Here is an 18,165-nt window from a genome sequence, read left to right on the forward strand (position 1 = left end):
CTGGCCTGACCAAATAAATGAAGACAAACACAAAATACTTCGACCAGGGCGTGACAGAACCCCCCCAAGGTGCGGACTCCCGAAAGCACACCAAAAACCATAGGGGAGGGTCCGGGTGGGCGTCAGTCCATGGTGGCGGCTCCGGCGCGGGACGTGGACCCCACTCTATCAAAGTCTTAGTCCCTCCTCCTCGCGTCCTTGGATAGTCCACCCTCGCCGCCGATCATGGCCTAGTAGTCCTCACCCAGAACCCCACTGAACTGAGGGGTAGCTCGGGACTGAGGGGAAGCTCGGGACTGAGGGGAAGCTCAGCACTGAGAGGAAGCTCAGCACTGAGAGGAAGCTCAGCACTGAGAGGAAGCTCAGGCAGGTAGTTGGCTCTGGCAGATCCTGGCTGGCTGGCGGATCTGGAAGAGTCTTGCTGACTGGCGGATCTGGAAGAGTCTGGCTGACTGGTGGATCTGGAAGAGTCTGGCTGACTGGCAGATCTGGAAGAGTCTGGCTGACTGGCGGATCCTGGCAGACTGACGGATCTGGCTGCTCCATGCTGACTGGCGGCTCTGGCTGCTCCATGCTGACTGGTGGCTCTGGCTGCTCCATGCTGACTGACGGCTCTGGCTGCTACATGCAGACTGGCAGCTCTGGCGGCTTCTTGCAGACTGGCAGCTCTGGCGGCATCTTGCAGACTGGCAGCTCTGGCAGCTCCATGCAGACTGGCAGCTCCTTGCAGACTGGCAGCTCTGGCTGCTCCATGCAGACTGGCAGCTCTGGCTGCTCCATGCAGACTGACAGCTCTGGTTGCTCCATGCAGGCTGGTACTGGGTAGACCGGACCGTGCAGGCGCTCTGGAGCTCTTGAGTACCGAGCCTGCCCAACCTTACCTGGTTGAATACTCCCGGTCGCTCTGCCAGTGCGGCGAGATGGAATAGCCCGCACTGGGCTATGCAGGCGAACCGGGGACACCGTGCGCAAGGCTGGTGCCATGTAAGCCGGCCCAAGGAGACGCACTGGGGACAAGATGCGTAGAGTCGGCTTCATGGAATTTGGCTCAACAATCCATCTAGCCCGGCCGATACGCGGAGCTGGAATATACCGCACCGGGCTATGCACCCGCACTGGGGACACCGTGCGCACCACAGCATAACACAGTGCCTGCCCGGTCTCTCTAGCCCCCCGGTAACCACAGGAAGTTGACGCAGGTCTCCTACCTGACGTCGCCATAATCCCTGTGAGCCTCCACCCAATACATTTTTGGGGCTGACTCCCGGGCTTCCTTCCACGCCGCCGTGCTTGCTTCGCCAACCTCATTCTCTCGTAACCTTCCGCACACTGCTCCATTGAATCCCAGGCGGGCTCCGGCACTCTCCCTGGGTCGACCGCCCACCTGTCTATCTCCTCCCAAGTAGTGTAGTCCAGATTCTGCTCCCATGTCCCGAAATCCTGACCTCGCTGTTGCTGTTGCCTCTGTTCCTTCTCCTGCTGCTGCTTTTGTAGTTGCCCGTTACGACGCCGCTTGGTCCCGTTGTGGTGGGTGATTCTGTTATGGCTTTCTTCGAACTCCTCCTCTGACGAAGAGGTGGAGCAAGGATCGGACCAAAATGCGGCGTGGTAATTTTCATACATGTTTAATGAACGAATAAACACGAACAATACAAAACAACAAACGTAAACGTGAAAACCTAACCAGCCTATCTGGTGACAACAAACACAGAGACAGGAACAATCACCACGAAACACTCAAAGAATATGGCTGCCTAAATATGGTTCCCAATCAGAGACAACGATAAACACCTGCCTCTGATTGAGAACCACTCCAGACAGCCATAGACTATGCTAGATACGCCCACTAAGCCACAAACCCAATACCTAACAACACCCCAAGACAAAACACACCACAATAAACCCATGGCACACCCTGGCCTGACGAAATAAACGAAGACAAACACAAAATACTTTGACCAGGGTGTGACACATAAACTGAAATTAAGCAGGCTATTAGAATTTTTACAACAAGGAAATTGAGTGATTCCAACATATTGAGGGGTGAAAGAAAAGCATAATATATACTGGTACAGTGGGGCAAAAAAGTATTTAGTCAGCCACCAATTGTGCAAGTTCTCCCAATTAAAAAGATGAGAGAGGCCTGTAATTTTCATCATAGGTACACTTCAACTATGACAGACAAAATGAGAGATTATCACAATACTTTGTTATATACCCTTTGTTGGCAATGACAGAGGTCAAACGTTTTCCGTAAGTCTTCACAAGGTTTTCACACACTGTTGCTGGTGGTTTGGACCATTCCTCCATGCAGATCTCCTCTAGAGCAGTGATGTTTTGGGGCTGTTGCTGGGCAACACGGACTTTCAACTCCCTCCAAAAAATTTCTATGGGGTTGAGATCTGGAGACTGGCAAGGTCACTCCAGGACCTTGAAATGCTTCTTACGAAGCCACTCCTTAGTTGCCCGGGCGGTGTGTTTGGGATCATTGTCATGCTGAAAGACCCAGCCATGTTTCATCTTCAATGCCATTGCTGATGGAAGGAGGTTTTCACTCAAAATCTCACGATACATGGCCCCATTCATTCATTCCTTTACACCATGGGTGTCAAACTCTGGCCCGTGGGCCAAATTTGGCCCGCGGGGTAATTATATTTGGCCCGCGAGACAATACCAAATTACTACTAGAGCTGGCACGCCGGTATTATACAGCGCATTCACCACTAATACTACGAATCCCATAATGCTCTGCTGTTTTCGCGCGCCAATCAGGACAGGACCCAGAAACGCTCTCTCCTCTGTGACAGTAGTCATAGCAACATAGACGCTACAACTGTCAGCGAGCTAACCCTTTCCAAAAATGGCGAAAAAAAAGGCAGAAAACAGGAGCTTTCTGGACAAGTGGGAGGCAGAATATCTGTTTACATATGTAAAAGACAAACTGTTTGTCTTGTTTGTGGAGTCAACGTGGCTGTAAGTAAGGAGTACAACATTAGACGACACTATGAAACGAAACACCATGACAAATACATGGACCTGGACATGACTCAAAGGAGCCAGAAAGTAGAGGAGATGAAAAGAAGCTTGGTTTCACAACAGAATATGTTTAAAAAAGCCACATCACAAAGCGAGGCTGCTGTAAAGGCTAGTTATATAGTGGCAGCAGAGATCGCAAAATCAGCCCGGCCCTTTAATGAGGGAGAGTTCATGAAAAAGTGCATGATGAAGGTTTGTGACCTCGTATGCCCAGAGAAAAAAACAAGCATTTTCAAACGTGAGCCTGAGCAGGAACACAGTAGCTGATCGCACATGTGATCTTGCCACCAATCTGTATGACCAGCTGATGGAAAAGGGAAAAGATTTTGTTGCGTTCTCCCTCGCTGTGGATGAGAGCTGTGACGCATCTGATACTGCTCAGCTGTCAGTCTTCATCCGTGGAGTGGACTCAAATCTGTGTGTTACGGAGGAGCTATTAGGATTCAAATCAATGCATGGCACAACCACAGGAAAGGAAATCTTTGAGGAGGTTTCCAAATGTGTAACTGAAATAAAGCTGCCGTGGGATAAACTCGTTGGATTAACGACAGATGGTGCGCCAGCGATGTGCGGTAAAAAGAGTGGACTGGTGGGCATGGTTCGGGAGAAGATGCGGGAAGAGAACTGTGCAGGTGAGCTAACTGTTTACCACTGCATCATACATCAGGAAGCACTGTGTTCCAAAGCCCTAAAGATGGAACATGTTATGACCACAGTAACATAGGTAGTTAACTTTATAAGAGCCAAAGGTCTAAATCACCGCCAGTTTAAATCTTTTCTGGAGGAGTGTGGTTCGGAATACGCAGACGTGCCGTATCACACAGAGGTGAGATGGCTAAGCAGAGGAAAAGTACTGAACAGATGTTTCGAGCTGCGTGAGGAAATATGTCAATTCCTGGAAACCAAAGGGAAGGATACAGCAGAGCTCCGGTAGCAAAAGTTCCTGTGTGAGCTGGCCTTTCTCTGTGACATCTCGAGCCATCTCGATGCGCTGAACCTGCAGCTTCAGGGGCGGGGGCGCATCATCACAGACATGTACGCTGCAGTGAGGGCCTTCAAAACTAAACTGTGCCTGTGGGAGAATCAGATGCTGCAACTTGCCATTTTGCCTGCTGCCAATCCATAAAAGTGCAGATCTCTACCGCCGTGTTCCCATGCGCACAGTTTGCTGAAAAACTCAGTGTTCTCGCCGCTGAGTTTAGCCGGCGATTTGCCGACTTCGATGCCCAGAAATGCAAGTTTGAACTGCTTAGTAATCCCTTCGCAGTTGATGTGGAAAATGCACCAACCAACATCCAAATGGAGCTGATTGAACTCCAGTGCAACGACACGCTGAAGTCAAAGTATGATGCTGTGGGCGCCGCACAGTTTCCACGGTTCATCCCTGACACAATGCCTCAGCTCTGCACCCAAGCTGCTCAGATGCTCTCCATGTTCGGCAGCACTTATCTATGCGAGCAACTTTTCTCCTCGATGAAGATGACCAAAACAACTCACAGGAGACGTCTGACTGATGAACATCTTCGCTCGATACTGAGGATTTCTTCAGCTCAGAGCTTGAGCCCAGACATTGATGAACTAGCATCCAAGAAGAGATGCCAGGTATCTGGCTTGGGCACATCAGATTAGACCAGTGTGCAATTATTAACGTTTTCTTTATGCACTTTTTCTTGCTACAAGGCATGGGCTTGAAGGGTTGATTTGATTTATTATCATTTTATTTGTAAAATTATTAGCCAGTAGCCAATTATTTTGGTATTTAAATCAGAAGGCTGCAAATAGAAAAGAGGCATACAATTTTTATTTAAATTGTATTTATTTAATAAATTAATGCCATTGATGTGTTTTTTCATTTGAAATTCGATTTTGCATGTCTCCACTATTAAATTATATATTGTATGGTAATAAGCGATGCTTGTTCCATATTCAATGTTAAAGCAAAACTTGTTTGGGTCCATATTAAAAGGTTAATTTGTTCAATGTTGGCCCATGACTTTGTTCAGGTTTTACATTTTGGCCCACTGGGTATTTGAGTTTGACACCCCTGCTTTACACGGATCAGTCGTCCTGGTCCCTTTGCAGAAAAACCGCCCCAAGCATGATGTTTCCACCCCCATGCTTCACAGTAGGTATGGTGTTCTTTGGATGCAACTTTGTCCTCCAAACACGACGAATTGAGTTTTTACCAAAAAGTTATATTTTGGTTTCATCTGACCATATGACATTCTCCCAATCTTCTTCTGGATCATCCAAATGCTCTCTAGCAAACTTCAGATGGGCCTGGACATGTACTGGCTTAAGCAGGGGGACACGTCTGGCACTGCAGGATTTGAGTCCCTGGCGGCGTAGTGTGTTACTGATGGTAGGCTTTGTTACTTTGGTCCCAGCTCTCTGCAGGTCATTCACTAGGTACCCCCGTGTGGTTCTGGGATTTTTGCTCACCATTCTTGTGATCATTTTGACCCCACGGGGTGAGATCTTGCGTGGAGCCCCAAATGGAGGGAGATTATCAGTGGTCTTGTCACACCCTGGTCTTAGTATTTTGTGTTTTCTTAATTATTTTGGTCAAGCCAGGGTGTGACATGGGTTATTTTATGTGGTGTGTTTTGTCCTGGGGTTTTTGTCGGTCATGGGATTGCGGTTAGTGGGGTTGTCTAGAATAGTCTATGGCTGCCTATTGTTTAGTATTGTTCACGCTTATCTTTTATTAAACATGTATCGAAATAACCACGCTGCATTTTGGTCCGATCCCTGCTACACCTCCTCTTCAGAGGAGGAAGAGGAAGAAAACTGTGACAGAATCACCCACCAAAACAGGAACAAGTGGCGTGGAGACAGGCAGCGGCAGCAGGAGCAGCGAAATCCAGATTTCTGGACATGGGAGACTCAGCCCAGGACCTGCCGGAACCGCCAGTCAGCCAGGATCTGCCAGAACCACCAGCCAGCCAGGATCTGCCAGAGCCATCAACCTGCCTGAGTTTGCCCTCAGTCCCGAGCTACCCCTCAGTCCCGAGCTTCCCCTCAGTCCCGAGCTACCCCTCAGTCCCGAGATACCTCAGTCCCGAGCTGTCCCTGCATGGAGCCGCCAGTCTGCATGGAGCAGCCAGAGCCGCCAGTCTGCATGGAGCAGCCAGAGCCGCCAGTCTGCATGGAGCAGCCAGTGCCGCCAGTGAGCATGGAGCAGCCAGAACAGCCAGTCTGCTAGGATCCGCCAGTCAGCCAGGATCTTCCAGAGCCGCCAAGTCAGCCAGGATCTGCCGGAACCGCCAGTCAGCCAGGATCTGCCAGAACCACCAGCCAGCCAGGATCTGCCAGAGCCATCAACCTGCCTGAGTTTCCCCTAAGTCCCGAGCTACCCCTCAGTCCCGAGCTACCCCTCAGTCCCGAGCTACCCCTCAGTCCCGAGCTACCCCTCAGTCCCGGCTTTCTCAGTCCAGTGCTGTCCCTGCATGGAGCAGCCAGTCTGCATGGAGCAGCCAGAGCCGCCAGTCTGCCAGGATCCGCCAGTCAGCCAGGATCTTCTAGATCCGCCAGTCAGCCAGGATCCGCCAGTCAGCCAGGATCTGCCAGAGCTGCCAGTCAGCCAGTCAGCCAGAACCACCAGCCAGTCAGGATCTGCCAGAGCCATCAACCTGCCTGAGTTTCCCCTCAGTCCCAATCAACCCCTCAGTCCCGAGATACCCCTCAGTCCCGAGCTACCTCAGTCCCGAGCTGTCCCTGCATGGAGCAGCCAGTCTATGGAGCAGCCAGAGCCGCCAGTCTGCATGGAGCAGCCAGAGCCGCCAGTCAGCTAGTCAGCCAGAACCAACAGCCAGCCAGGATCTGCCAGAGCCATCAACCTGCCTGAGTTTCCCCTCAGTCCCGAGCTACCCCTCAGTCCCGAGCTACTTCAGTCCCGAGCTGTCCCTGCATGGAGCAGCCAGTCTGCATGGAGCAGCCAGAGCCGCCAGTCTGCATGGAGCAGCCAGAGCCGCCAGTCTGCATGGAGCAGCCAGAGCCGCCAGTCTGCATGGATCAGCCAGAGCCGCCAGTCTGCATGGAGCAGCCAGAGCAGTCAGTCTGCAAGGAGCGGCCAGAGCCGCCAGTCAGCATGGAGCAGCCAGAGCCGCCAGTCTGCCAGGATCCGCCAGTCAGCCAGGATCTTCCAGATCCGCCAGTCAGCCAGGATCCGCCAGTCAGCCAGGATCTGCCAGAGCCGCCAGTCAGCCAGGATCTGCCGGAACCGCCAGTCAGCCAGGATCTGCCAGAACCACCAGCCAGCCAAGGATCTGCCAGAGCCATCAACCTGCCTGAATTTCCCCAGCCAGTCCTCAGGATCCGCCAGTCAGCCAGCAGACAAGTCCTTCAGTCCCGAGCTACCCGTCAGTCCCGAGCTACCTCAGTCCCGAGCTGTCCCTGCATGGAGCAGCCAGTCTGCATGGAGCAGCCAGAGCCGCCAGTCTGCATGGAGCAGCCAGAGCCGCCAGTCTGCATGGAGCAGCCAGAGCCGCCAGTCTGCATGGAGCAGCCAGAGCTGCCAGTTTGCATGGAGCAGCCAGAGCCGCCAGTCTGCATGGAGCAGCCAGAGCAGCCAGTCTGCCAGGATCTGCCAGAACCACCAGCCAGCCAGGATCTGCCATAGCCATCAACCTGCCTGAGTTTCCCCTCAGTTCCGAGCTACCCCTCAGTCCCGAGCTACACCTCAGTCCCGAGCTACCCCTCAGTCCCGAGCTACCTCAGTCCCGAGCTATCCCTCAGTCCGGAGCTGCCCCTCAGTCCAGTGGGGCCCTTGGTGAGGGTTACTAGGCCAAGGTCGGCGGAGAGGGTCGCATATCTAAGTACGCGTATTAAGCGGACTAAGACTTTGTTGAATTGGGGTCCATGTCCCGCGCCAGAGCCGCCACCGTGGACAGACGCCCACCCGGACCCTCCCCTATGGGTTTAGATGTGCAGGATCTGCCGGAACCCCGGAGTCCGCACCTTGCCAGGGGGGGGGTTTCTGTCACTCCCTTGTTTTAGTATTTTGTGTTTTCTTTATTATTTTGGTCAGGCCAGGGTGTGACATGGGTTATTTTATGTGGTGTGTTTTGTCTTGGGGTTTTTGTAGGTCATCGAATTCTGGTTAGTGGGGTTGTCTAGAATAGTCTATGGCTGCCTGGAGTGGTTCTCAATCAGAGGCAGGTGTTTATCGTTGTCTCTGATTGAGAACCATATTTTGGCAGCCATATTCTTTGAGTGTTTCATGGGTGATTGTTCCTGTCTCAGTGTTTGTTTGCACCAGATAAGGCTGTTTAGGTTTTCACGCTACGTTTATTGTTTTGTATTGTTCATGTTTATCTTTTATTAAACATGTATCGAAATAACCATGCTGCATTTTGGTCTGATCCCTGCTACACCTCCTCTTCAGAAGAGGAAGAAAACCGTAACAGGTCTTGTATGTCTTCCATTTCCTAATAATTGCTCCGACAGATTTCTTCAAACCAAGCTGCTTACCTATTGCAGATTCAGTCTTCCCAGCCTGGTGCAGGTCTACAATTTTGTTTCTGGTGTCCTTTGACAGCTCTTTGGTCTTGGCCATAGTGGAGTTTGGAGTGTGACTGTTTGAGGTTGTGGACAGCTGTCTTTTATACTGATAACAAGTTCAAACAGGTGCCATTAATACAGGTAACGAGTGGAGGACAGAGGAGCCCCTTAAAGAAGACGTTACAGGTCTCTGAGAGCCAAAAATCTTGCTTGTTTGTAGGTGACCAAATACTTATTTTCCACCAAAATTTGCAAATAAATTCATTAATAATCATAGTTGAAGTGTACCTATGATGAAAATTACAGGCCTCTCTCATCTTTTTAAGTGGGAAAACTTGCACAGTTGGTGGCTGAGTAAATACCTTTTTGCCCCACTGTATATTACTAAAGATAAGAGTCTAGGGTTTATATCTAAGGTGTATTTAATCCTGTTGTGACTAGGGGGCAGTATTTTCATTTTTGGAAAAAAAAACTTTCCAGTAGTAAACGGGATATTTTGTCAGGACAAGATGCTAGAATATGCATATAATTGACAGCTTAGGATAGAAAACACTCTGAAGTTTCCAAAACTGTAAAAATATTGTCTGAGTATAACAGAACTGATGTTGCAGGCGAAAGCCTGAGAAAAATCCAATCCGGAAGTGCCTCAAGTTCTGAAAGCATTCCATGCGTTCCTATTGGGCATTGAATGGGCTATCCATCAGATTACTCTTTCTTCGTATTCCCGAAGGTGTCTACAGCATTGTGACGTAGTTTTACGCATTTATGTTGAAGAATACCCGTAAGCGGCTACATCGCGCAAGTGGTCACCTGATGCTCCCAGAGAGATTCTCGCGTAAAATACAGAGGTAGCCATTACTCCAATCGGTCCTAATGAAAAACTAATTGTCCCGATGGATATATTATAGAATAGATATTTGAAAAACACCTTGAGGATTGATTCTAAACAACGTTTGCCATGTTTCTGTCGATATTATGGAGCTAATTTGGAATATTTTTTTGCCGTTTTCGTGACTGCAATTTCCGGGCGATTTCTCAGCCAAACGTGAAGAACAAACGGAGGTTTTTTGCCTACAAAAATAATATTTTTGGAAAAAAGAAACATTTACTATCTAACTGGGAGTCTCGTGAGTGAAAACATCCGAAGCTCATCAAATGTAAACGATTTAATTTGACAGCTTTTCTGATTTCCGTGACCAAGTTACCTGCTGCTAGCTGGACAAAATGCTATGCTAGGCTATCGATAAACTTACACAAATGCTTGTCTAGCTTTGGCTGTAAAGCATATTTTGAAAATCTGAGATGACAGGGTGATTAACAAAAGGCTACGCTGTGTCTCAATATATTTCATTTGTGATTTTCATGAATAGGAATATTTTCTAGGAATATTTATGTCCGTTGCGTTATGGTAATTAGTGTCAGGCAATGATTACGCTCCCGCATGCGGGGTGGGGAGTCATTAGAGGTTGCACAATTGGTGGCTGACTAAATACTTTTTTTGCCCCACTGTATATTAGGAAATATAAGAGTCTAGGGTTTATATCTAAGGTTTATTTAAGTTCAAATGGGTTTAGAAGGACCTCATATCCAGGGCTCATCCCCTCTCATCGGATGTTTATTAAATTAACTGAAATGGGCTGCCTGTTGCATTCCCTCCTGCCTGCATGTACACTTTACTTTCCGCTGAAATAGCACTTGTGATGGAGAATGGTTTCAGGGCAGGCAAATGCCAGGGACAACTAGACGGCTACTGAGCAAGTTAGAAAGCCTCTGTTCTGTCCCCTCCCCACTCTCTGTGAAGCCACTTGTCTCTCCTCACTGCAGACTGGAGCCCTCTCAGCTCTCACCCCCTCAAGTGCCTCTCCATGTGACACAACAGATCAACTCTCACTTCAACCCTCAGAGAATAACATTCCTCTGTAATATTTCGAAGTGTTTATCGCACAAGGTTTGCCCTAGAATCCATTCTCACTTGAAGATGGGTAAGGTAAACAATACAGCAGATCATGCTTAGCTAGAGCTCCTGGACTGGAACAGACTATAATCCTCAGGTTGTTGAACATTTTTTGGGAAGTATTTGCGGTCAATGTTAGAACACAACTTTAAAAATTAAAGATCACATTAAATGGTTGCTTTACTGAGCGGCATACATACATGTATTTCAGTGCTCACACATTTCCAAAGGCAGTTGAACTGACAGAGGATGGGTGGAGCAAGGGCATATTGAGGTTACCAACAGAGCAGGATGGGACACTTGACATTGTTTTTGTAACGCAATGGAGATAGCAAACAAAATGTTCTGAAAAAACTGCATAAATTATACATAAAGGTTCCAAGCCCAGATTCAAACTCAGTGTATTCATGGATGCCAAGGGAAGCCAGGCTTCCCCAAAAAATGGACCAAGAAAGCAAAAGGAAAATAAGAAAATTCTCTCTGTGTTTCATGCATTTCCTTCAATTAGCAAAAGGTTGAATGTACCATACCGGAGAAAGCATCCGAGCGAACTAAACAGCGCCCCTCTGTCTCAGTATGTGTAGCGTATCAAATGGATGCTGTCTGGTCAGAAAGAAATTGACATTGTTGCAACCCGTAACATTGAATGCAAGGGAAGCCAGCGAGCATGTGGCCTCCTTTGATACATTTTTTTTTTAATAATAGCCTATCAGCGTTGAGCCAAACTGAGTGTGAATGATCCTCGTGCACCAAAAAGTGTCCTCGCACACCAAAAAGGTAAGCCAGTTTGGATTTGGCTTCAGACAAGTCACATCACAAGCCAAACGTCATTATTGGCAGAAAAATACTTGAATTATTGCATCTCAGTGTGCTGTTGTCCTCTGGTGGCTAGCTAGCTAAAATCAATAAAATACCTAAATTAGCCATGGATGGATATAGGGATTTGGACCTGTTGTTTTACTCAAAAAACACACACACACGCGCAAATAAAAGTCTTTAGGTATTGCTCACCTGAGATAGTGTGGCCTACAGCTTATCACAAGGTACTCTATCTACCAAGAGAGTTATCATCAATATTATTCGTAGCCGTCTATTTACCACCACAGACCAATGCTGGCACTAAGACTGCAATCATCCTACTCTACAAGGTCATAAGCCAACATGAAAATGCTCATCCAGAAGCGGCGCTCCTAGTGGCGGCGGACTTTAATATATACCATATATACTCCACACACAGAGATGCATACAAGCTCTCCCCCGCTCTCCTTTTGGCAAATCTGACCATAATTATATCCTCCTGGTTCCTGCTTAAAAGCTAAAACTAAAGCAGGAAGAACCAGTGACTCGCTCATACGGAAGTTGTCAGATGAAGTGGATGCTACGCTACAGGACTATTTTCTAGCACAGACTAGAATATTTTCCAAGATTCATACAATGTCATTGAGGAGTACACCACCTCAGTCATCGGTTTCATCAATAGTTGAATGGACAACATCGTCCCCACAGTGACCGTACGAACAAATCCCAACCAGAAGCAATGGATTACAGGCAACATCTGCCTCGTGCTAAAAGCTAGAGCTGCCTCATTCAAGAAGCGATACACTAATCCGGACGCTTATAAGAAATCCTGCTATGCCCTCAGACGAACCAACAGTCTGGAAGACTGTGTGATAACACTCTCAATAGCCCATGTGAGCAAGACCTTTGAACAGGTCAACATTCACAAAGCCACGGGCCCAGACATATTACCAAAACGTGCACTCAAAGCATGTGCGGACCAACTAGCAAAAGGGTCTTCACTGACAGATTCATTCTCTCCCTGACCGAGTCTGTAATACCTACATGTTTCAAGCAGACCACCATTGTCCGTGTGCTAAAGGAAGCGAAGGTAACCTGCCTAAATAATTACTGTACCGTAGCATTCACGTCGGTAGCCATGAAGTGCTTTGAAAGGCTGGTCATGGCTCACATCAACAGCATCCTCCAGGATACCCTTGACACACTCCAATTCACAAACCGCAGATCCACAGATGATGCAATCTCAATCGCACTACACACTAACCTTTCCCACCTGGACAAAAGGAATACCTATGTGAGAATGTTGTTCATTGACTACAACTCAGCGTTTAACACCTTAGTACCCACGAAGCTCATCACTAAGCTAAGGACCCTGAGACTAAACACCTCCCTCTGCAACTGGATCCTGGACATCCGGATGGGCCGCCCCAGGTGGTAAGGGTAGGAAACAACACGTCTGCCACGCTGCTCCTCAACACAGGGGCCCCTCAGGGTTGTGTACTTAGTCCCCTCCTGTACTCCCTGTTCACCCACAACTGTGTGGCCAAACATGACTCCAACACCATCATTAAGTTTGCTGACGACACAACAGTGGTAGGTCTGATCACCGCCAACGATGAGGCAGCATACAGGGAGTAGGTCAGAGAACTGACAGTGTGGTGCCAGGACAACAATCTCTCCCTCAATGTGAGCAAGTCAAAAGAGCTGGTCGTGGACTACAGGAAAAGGCGGGCCGAACAGGCCCCCATTAACATCGGCGGGGCTGTAGTGGAGCGGGTCAAGAGTTTCAAGTTCCTTGGTGTCCACATCACCAATGAACTATCATGGTCCGATCACACCAAGACAGTCGTGAAGAGGGTACAACAAAACCTTTTCCCCCTCAGCAGACTGAAAGGATTTGGCAATGGTCCCCAGATCCTCAAAATGTTCTACAGCTGCACCATCGAGAGAATCCTGACCGGTTACATCTTTTCCTGGTACGGCAACTGCTAAGCATGTGACCGTATGGAGCTATAGAGGGTAGTGCGTACGGCCCAGTACATCACTGGAGCCAAACTTCCAGCCATCCAGGACCTATATAATAGGTGGTGTCAGAGGAAAGCCCATAAAAGTATCAGAGACTCCAGTTCTCACTGCTACCGCACGTCAAGCGGTAACGGAGCGCCAAGTCTAGGACCAAAAGGCTCCTTAACAGCTTCAACCCGCAAGCCATAAGACTGCTTGACAATTAATCAATTAATATTTACATTGACACCCCCCTCCATTTATTTTGTACACTGCTGCTACTATTTTGTACGCTGCTGCTGTTTTTTTACCTATGCATTGTCACTTCACCCCTACCTACATGTACAAATTACCTTAAACCAACGTGTACTCCCACACACTGACTCGGTACCGGTTCCCCCTGTATATAGCCTCGTTATAATTTGTATTATTTTTTACTTTAGTTTATTTGGTAATATTTTCTTAACTCTTCTTGAACTGCACTGTTGGAACTTCCACCTCTTTCTTGCCTGCCCAAATCTAACTGCCTGTAGCTCAGGACCTGAAGCAAGGATTTGCATATTCTTGATACCATTTGAAGGGAAACACTTTGAAGTTTGTGGAAATGTGAAATGAATGACTGGAACGAATTGCAAAAATCGCTGATGCTGGAGACTTATACGTCCCTCACTAACTTTAAACAGCAGCTATCCGAGCAGCTCACCGATCGCTGCAGCTGTACATAGCCCATCTGTAAATAGCCCATCCAATCTACCTACCTCATCCATTGGTTTTTTTTCTGCTCTTTTGCACACTGGTATTTCTACTTGCACATCAACATTTGCACATCTATCAATCCAGTGTTCATTTGCTAAATTGTAATTACTTGCTACTCTGGCCTATTTATTACCTTACCTTAAAAAAATAGAACAAATTAGATCTGGTCAAAGATAATACAATTTAAAAACGGATAATACAATTAAAAAAATGTTTTTTGTATTTTTTTGTTGTACCGTCATCTTTGAAATGCTTGAGAAAGACCATAATGAATTATTCCAGCCAAGGCGCAATTATTTGGGCCACTAAATTTGGGCCACTCGATGGCAGCAGTGTATGTGCAAAGTTTTAGACTGATCCAATGAACCATTGTATTTCTGTTAAAAATGTTGTGCTGCCCAAATGTGCCTAATTGGTTCATTAATCATATTTCATATATTTCATATATATTTCATATTCATAACTGTGCACTCTCCTCAAACAATAGCATTGTATTCTTTCACTCTAATAGCTATTGTAAATTGGACAGCACAGTTAGATTAACAAGAATTTTCAGATTTCTGACCAAATTAGATATCTCTATGTCCTGGGAAATGTTATTGTTACTTACAACCTCATGCTAATCGCATTAGCGCACATTAGCTCAACTGTCCCGAGGGTGGGACACCGATGTGTAGAGATCCTTAAGAGGTTTTAATATCAATAAGTTGACCATGTAACGTTGCACTTGTCAATCAATCGTAGCATGCAGCAAAACAATTGTGCAATGTGTACTTTAAAAAAATACTGCACTCCTCCTATATGCTGAATTGTTTTTTGCCCGCTCCTTAGATCTGAAACATCTGTGTGGAAAATACATGGAAAAACAGATGAACACCAACTGAATATTTGATTGATAGTGCCAACAAGTTTTGTCAGGTGGGACCTAAGAGAGAACCGGAGGTGAAGATGTTGGGGAAAGCTGTACAGGCTGTTCTCTTGGCAAACCGAGTAGAACACAAAGGTCAGATGGAGAGCTCTGTAATAATATAATTAGGTGGGTTCTTACATTTATCAATGTACACGTGTGTATTATGAGGGTAATATTACATTTGCCCATGTACATGTGTTTATTGTACACATGTCTGAATTGGAAATTCATTTCTTCCATAACCCACTCCCCCCGAGACACCGTCAGAGAGTGGGGTCACATCCAGGGATCAGCAACCCTGGAGCAATTAGGGTTAAGTTTAAGTGGCTTGCTCAATGGCACATCAACTAATCTTTCATCTAGTTATCTAACCTTTTGGTTACTTGCCCAACACTTTTAACCGCTAGGCTACCTGCCACCCACTCTGTAGAGGCCGGCTAAGGTGGTTAGTACATGTCAAGGAGTTTAACGTAATGGCAAACCTGTTGACATGTCAACATACCTACTAAATCATCTAAACCAAAATCTGGAGATGTCATCTATTTCAATGCTTTATTGATATAGAGTAAGAAATGAGGAGGATATAGACAGAGGGAGAAGTCCAGGGGTGTGCTGCAATTCAATCCCATGCAGGTAGGGCTACATATACAGTATGTGATTGAGGCCACGGCCCAAACGTACCCATTTTTGTTTTAGCTCCAGACAAAAACACCTGCTTTTCAAGGGCTTGATGATTTATTGACAAGTAGAATCAGGTGTGCTTGTCTGGGGCCACAACAAAAATAGGTACTGTTGTGGGTACTGGAGGTATACCTACTCAGGTATACCTGCTGCTGCTCTTAAGTTGTGGTACAGTGTATCGGTGGATTTGGTGCTGTCTGTAGAGTGAGGGTAATATTACATTTGGTAAAGTGAACTAGATTATTGTAGCTCTTTATCATATTATGCTCTTACATTATAGAGTTGATGAGCGTATATACAGTTGTCGTGTCTTTGGCTATGCCGGATTAAGTGATATGACATGCTATTCTATAAAATAATTTCTCCGTAATTAATATTACCTGATTGAGCTAACCATGTAAATGTAATTAACTAGAGAGTCGGGGCACCACAAAATAATATTTATAGAGCTGTTATCTTCCGAATAAACTCTTAAAGACCTAGTAATATTTAACATCAATAGCAGTCAATATTAATCGTCACTTTAATTCAGTCTCATATTTACTCTGACCAGCAATAAATATTTACTCTAGCTGGTGGTAGAGGGAAGGCCGTGTTGCCCAACCGAGTCCTTTGTCCTTTGAAGAATGTCTCTGCTGGTAAATTGGATACGTTGTAGTAACATCGTTGTGTGGTAGATGGATACTCTGTCTGTTCCTTTCTAACATGCGTTTGCAGCTGCTGTTAATAATTCAACGCCTAGGAGGTATCACTTCTGTAGTAAATAAGAGTTCAAAGTTCATACCATTCGCAACCAAAGCTCACGCTGATGTTGGCTTCGTTCTGTAGTTATTATCTGAACAATTCTGACATCGGACCGTCGTCCTCACATCCTCGGAACAGGAGGTTATATTGTCACCAAGGCTTTATATGGTGAAGGGAGAGTGTTTGAAAAGTTTTATAGCCCATGTCCCTTCACAGGGGCGGGCCTCTGATTGAGCAGAGCCCTACCTTATGAAAACCCAAATCTCACATTTTAAAAGCTAAAATCACATTTCATCCCATTTCGAAAATTTGATCATATTACTCCAATGCTAGCCTTCCTGTCAAGTCAAGGGCTGATTTCAAGGTTTTACTGCTAACCTACAAAGCATTGAAGTTTGCGGACGACACAAAAGTGGTAGGCTTGGTAGGCTTTAGTGTGGAGTGTGGTGTCAGGAAAATAACCTCACACTCTCAACGTCAACAAAACTAAGGAGATGATTGTGGACTTCAGGAAACAGCAGAGGGAACACCCCCCTATCCACATCGATGGAACAGTAGTGGAGAGGGTAGTAAGTTTTAAGTTCCTCGGCGTACACATAACAGACAAACTGAATTGGTCCACCCACACAGACAGCATCGTGAAGAAGGCGCAGCAGTGCCTCTTCAACCTCAGGAGGCTGAAGAAATTTGGCTTGTCACCAAAAGCACTCACAAACTTCTACAGATGCACAATCGAGATCATCCTGTCGGGCTGTATCACCCCCTGGTACGGCAACTGCTCCACCCACAACCGTAAGGCTCTCCAGAGGGTAGTTAGGTCTGCACAACGCATCACTGGGGGCAGACTACGTGCCCTCCAGGACACCTACACCACCCGATGTCACAGGAAGGCCATGAAGATCATCAAGGACAACAACCACCCGAGCCACTGCCTGTTCACCCCGCTATCATCCAGAAGGCGAGGTCAGTACAGGTGCATCAAAGCTGGGACCGAGAGACTGAAAAACAGCTTCTATCTCAAGGCCATCAGACTGTTAAACAGCCACCACTAACATTGAGTGGCTGCTGCCAACACACTGAATCAACTCCAGCCACTTGAATAATGGGAATTGATGGGAAATTACGTAAAATATATCACTAGCCACTTTAAACAATGCTACCTAATATAATGTTTACATATCCTACATTATTAATCTCATATTTATACGGTACTCTATATCATCTACTGCATATTTATGTAATACATGTATCACTAGCCACTTTAACTATGCCACTTTGTTTACATACTCATCTCATATGTATATACTGTACCCAATACCATCTACTGTATCTTGCCTATGCCGCTCTGTACCATCACTCATTCATATATCTTTATGTAGATATTATTTATCCCCTTACACTTGTGTCTATAAGGTAGTAGTTTTGGAACTGTTAGCTAGATTACTAGTTGGTTATTACTGCATTGTCGGAACTAGAAGCACAAGCATTTCGCTACACTCGAATTAACATCTGCTAACCATATGTATGTGACAAATAAAATTTGATTTGATTACATGGGCTTGCTCCTACCTATCTCTCTGATTTGGTCCTGCCGTACATACCTACACGTACGCTACGGTCACAAGATGCAGGCCTCCTAATTGTCCCTAGAAGTTCTAAGCAAACAGCTGGAGGCAGGGCTTTCTCCTATAGAGCTCCATTTATATGGAATGGTCTGCCTACCCATGTGAGAGACGCAAACTCGGTTTCAACCTTTAAGTCTTTACTGAAGACTCATCTC

General features: G+C 46.6%; 1 pseudogene; it reads left to right on the forward strand.

The window, feature by feature from the left end:
* The first annotated feature begins 2,860 nt into the window (after positions 1-2,860).
* On the forward strand, positions 2,861-4,721 carry LOC135557171 (general transcription factor II-I repeat domain-containing protein 2-like; annotated as a pseudogene).
* Positions 4,722-18,165: the final 13,444 nt, after the last annotated feature.

This window comes from Oncorhynchus masou, chromosome 16, assembly GCF_036934945.1.
Source record: "Oncorhynchus masou masou isolate Uvic2021 chromosome 16, UVic_Omas_1.1, whole genome shotgun sequence".
NCBI lineage: Eukaryota > Metazoa > Chordata > Actinopteri > Salmoniformes > Salmonidae > Oncorhynchus > Oncorhynchus masou.